Below are 3,690 nucleotides of genomic sequence, written 5' to 3' on the forward strand. Positions count from 1 at the left end.
GGATGGGCTTAGGGCCCGGGCCCCCGTTCAGGCCCTGCCCGTCTCATTCGAGGACCCCTGGGTGAGGAACTAGGCCCAGAAACTCCCCTCCTGTTCCCCTGAAGCAGGGCTGCGCCAGCCCCCAGTGCTCTGTTGGAAGAGTCTCTTCCATGATCTCTCTCTGTGAAAGGTGTATTCTCCCCGCACGGTACCTGCTCCCTGGAGCGCTCGCCTCGGACGCTGCATCATGTTCCTCAGAACGGTTTTGGAGTGTTTGCTTTTTGACCCTGAGATTTCCAGGGAAAAGCAAAGCGTTTCAAGGTTGCACGGTTTTGCAGGTGCAATGGAGTATGAAGCAATAGCATAGAGCTCTCGGTCTTTCTAACTTTAGTTGTACATATACTGTACAGCATTGTTCTGGTAAAGAACCTCTTTAAAAACATATTTTCCACCTCTTCAGAAAGATGTATTCTTGGACTAAGAAGGAAGTAACCATGCCAGATGTTATGATTTTTATTGGACTGTCAAAGGGCATGCTACGGACACAGACTTCCCCCTAGACACTAGCTTCCAAGTAGCTGTAATCTCAGGTTCTTTTCCATGAAGTGTTAAGTAAAATTGGTTATAAAATCACATGTACTTTAGAAACATTTTCTGTGCACCATGTTAGGCTCGGCCTCCCTGTACTGTCACGGTAATCTGCATCAGCTGGAAGACACTCAGGGAAGCGAGGTGCCTTCTGTCCAAACTGAAAACTTCCTATTAGGAGGATCACTGACTTTCACCTTAACTCCACCTGGGACCATGCAGACTATCTCCTTGTTTAAGCATTCTGCTTAATTCCAGGGAAGAGGCTGAAACCACCAGAAAGGACTGGAGCGGAAGCAACTCCTTATGCCAACATCATGATGATGATTCATTCATGATAGAACTGGAGTAGAGCTTGTCAATCCCTGGTGACTCTATGCCAGCATTAGGAAAGTGAAAGAGGGTTTCAGGACAATGAAACCTTTGATTCTGAACCATAATTTCATGGCCACCAGGAAGATGGTGACTTTTTTCCACCTCACTAGAATTCTTAGTCATCTCTTCCTCGAGGGTCAGGCACACATAACATCATTTTTCTTTTATGCCTTGTACAGGCAGCTCCTCAGCTGTGGTGACTTGTGAAGCGCCACTTTCTTTCAGAATCCATGTTAGGTGCTCTGTAAGATCACAGCTGTCCAGGTCAAGCTGGAGAATACCACGGGGCAAGCAGGAGCATTCAAAGGTTGGTACACTGTGGGTGACACCGTAACGGGAGTCCATCACACAGCCTGTGCTGAGACCTGAAGCACAGGGTGTGAGCACAGCCTGGATAGACACATAGAGCTGGTACAGCAGCGTGCTCAGGGAAGAGCTCTGCCATTTTTTCTCGGTTAGCCGGTGGATCAAGCAGTGCCTCAGTAAGAATCATTGTCTGCTCACTACTTTCCATCTTCAGGTCATTGTCATAGACATTCTTCCACACAGCCTCCCTATCTCCCCGGGACGTGACAATCCCACGCTCTTTTGGGTACCTCCAGGAATCAAACAAAATACAGTAACACTGGACAAGTACTCTTCCACCCCAGTCTCCATGGCAACACCGGCATCTCCCCTTGGTCAAGGTAGTCTGTTTGGGGATGTCTCAGGTAACGGACGTCAGGAAAAAGCACTTCATGTACATTTAAATTATGTGCGTTCTGTTGAAAAAATACTGGAAAGATATTTGGCCCTTTCACAGGCCAGGCAACTTCAGCAGCTGCGAGAGCTGAGACCGTCCAGCTCCTCGGAGAAGGTTATAGCGTGTTACCTAAACAGGCCCTTCCCTCTTTAACTACTTGTCAAGCTATGACTGAAAATATTACTATATCTATAATAATATATATTCATTAGTTAATTTGTATTTTGTGTTTCATTAGTTTATTCACAATTAAAATTTAATCCTCGGGGACTGCTGAAGACCTTGCAGGAACAAAATGGGTGTTATTAATATTGTATGCGATTGGGCAGAGATGCGGCTGCGATGTCAACCTTTTCACGCTGGGGTGCTACAAGTCGTGCACAACGATCTTGTGATCATGGTGTGCCACTAAGAACACAAGTGCATTCCCACAAGTGTTTTTCCACGTGGACCTGAGAGATGTTGCAAGCATGAAAAGAGCTAGTAAGGATGCTCGTTTTTCCCAGATGCTCTTTTGTGGCACCTCTTACCCACATATCCTTGCATTTAGGCTATTAGAAACCTCTGCATGATGACAGCAGTAGTGTTAAGAAATCTTGCAGCTGCCACTGCCAAACTCAACAGAATATTGTCGCTGCTTGCTTCCAACTTTCTTCTGTTTCCCCTTTCCCTTCCGCGTCACTGCTTTCTTCTGGAGTCTTTCCTGTTTCATTTCTCTTGGCTTTTCTTACTCCTCCTCCCACCGATTGGGTTTGGCTTGTGTTTCCCTTTGCAAAGGGTGGCAAAGCTAAGTTCCCTTCTATAGCTCCTTCCAAGATCAGGCATTTCAGTGCCTGGTGTACTAGAAAATCCAGGAGGATTAGTCATTTCCTCATTTTCCAAGCTCCAGCTGTAGCGAGAGGCCTGCAGAGGAGGTGCTGCCCGACGTAACGCGCCCCGTGTTCAGCTCCCCTTGCCTGCATGCTCTCGCTGGCTGCTTTATTATGGTCCTGCCCGGCAAGGCGAGCAGTGCCAAACGGCTCCCTTTCTCCTCTTTGGCTGGGGCTGTCTCATTCTGAGTTCTGATAAACGCACGCTGAAACTGCCCTGCTTTGTTCCTGCAGGAGCCGCGGTGCTTTACACCTCTCCTTGGCAGCCCTGCCTGATTTGTCCTGCTCATCCCGCCTGCATTTGCCGGCGCCAGCAGGCAAAGATCTCTGTCGTAGTCTGCTCCTCTCGTTTCCCTGGGCTTTTCAGCTCCTTTTGTTGGTATTTTTCTCCTTGTCTGTGCTTCATTCCCAGCAAAGTAGTCCTTCCAGCCTCTGTAACCACAGCAGGAGGTAGATTTGGCATTGTAAGCAATAGTGTTTCAGAACGACACTTTGGTGTGAAATATTAACCGAGGGTATGGCTTTTTATTTACAGATATGTTGAAAATCAATTGCAGTATTCTAGGGAAGATCACAATCGTAAAGTCTCTCGTTCACACCAGTGCTGTTATTCCTGGTGTGCGGGGAGAAGGGGCAGTGGATGCCATCCCTGGAGCACCTCGCAGCTTGGGGGTGACCTGCTGGCACTGCGGTGGGGAGCAGAGGCCCTTGGCGGAGGAAGGCTGCGGGGCGCCCCGGGGGGTGTTTGGGGAGCTGCCAGCACGGACAGGTCATGGTCCTGTGGTCCACGGGCGAGCGTGGTCCCCGGGCGAGCATGGTCCTGTGCTTTGGGCACCGGCGTGACGCAGGACTGAGACAAGAAGGTCGCCGCCGGGAGGAGCGGAGGGGAGCGGGGCGGGACGCCATTACTAGGGCTGCTGCAAAAACGTAGCAAGCGGCGTTTCCGTAGTGTAGTGGTTATCACGTTCGCCTAACACGCGAAAGGTCCCCGGTTCGAAACCGGGCGGAAACACTAGCCGGGATGACTCTTTTCTTCCTCCCACGGTACGCTCTTGAAAGCGATCAGAGCCGATCATCCGCCGGGCGCAAACTGGCGGCAGCCGAACGCCGGCCTGCTAAAAAAACCCCCCCCGGGGG

At 50.0% G+C, this 3,690-nt stretch overlaps 1 non-coding gene across 1 annotated transcript; it reads left to right on the forward strand.

The window, feature by feature from the left end:
* The first annotated feature begins 3,492 nt into the window (after positions 1-3,492).
* TRNAV-AAC lies at positions 3,493-3,565 on the forward strand. The gene has a single exon. It is a non-coding gene; the product is annotated as a tRNA-Val (tRNA).
* The last annotated feature ends 125 nt before the right edge of the window (positions 3,566-3,690 follow it).

Source organism: Pygoscelis adeliae, unplaced genomic scaffold (genome assembly GCF_000699105.1).
Source record: "Pygoscelis adeliae isolate BGI_AS28 unplaced genomic scaffold, ASM69910v1 Scaffold220, whole genome shotgun sequence".
Classification (NCBI taxonomy): Eukaryota; Metazoa; Chordata; class Aves; order Sphenisciformes; family Spheniscidae; genus Pygoscelis; species Pygoscelis adeliae.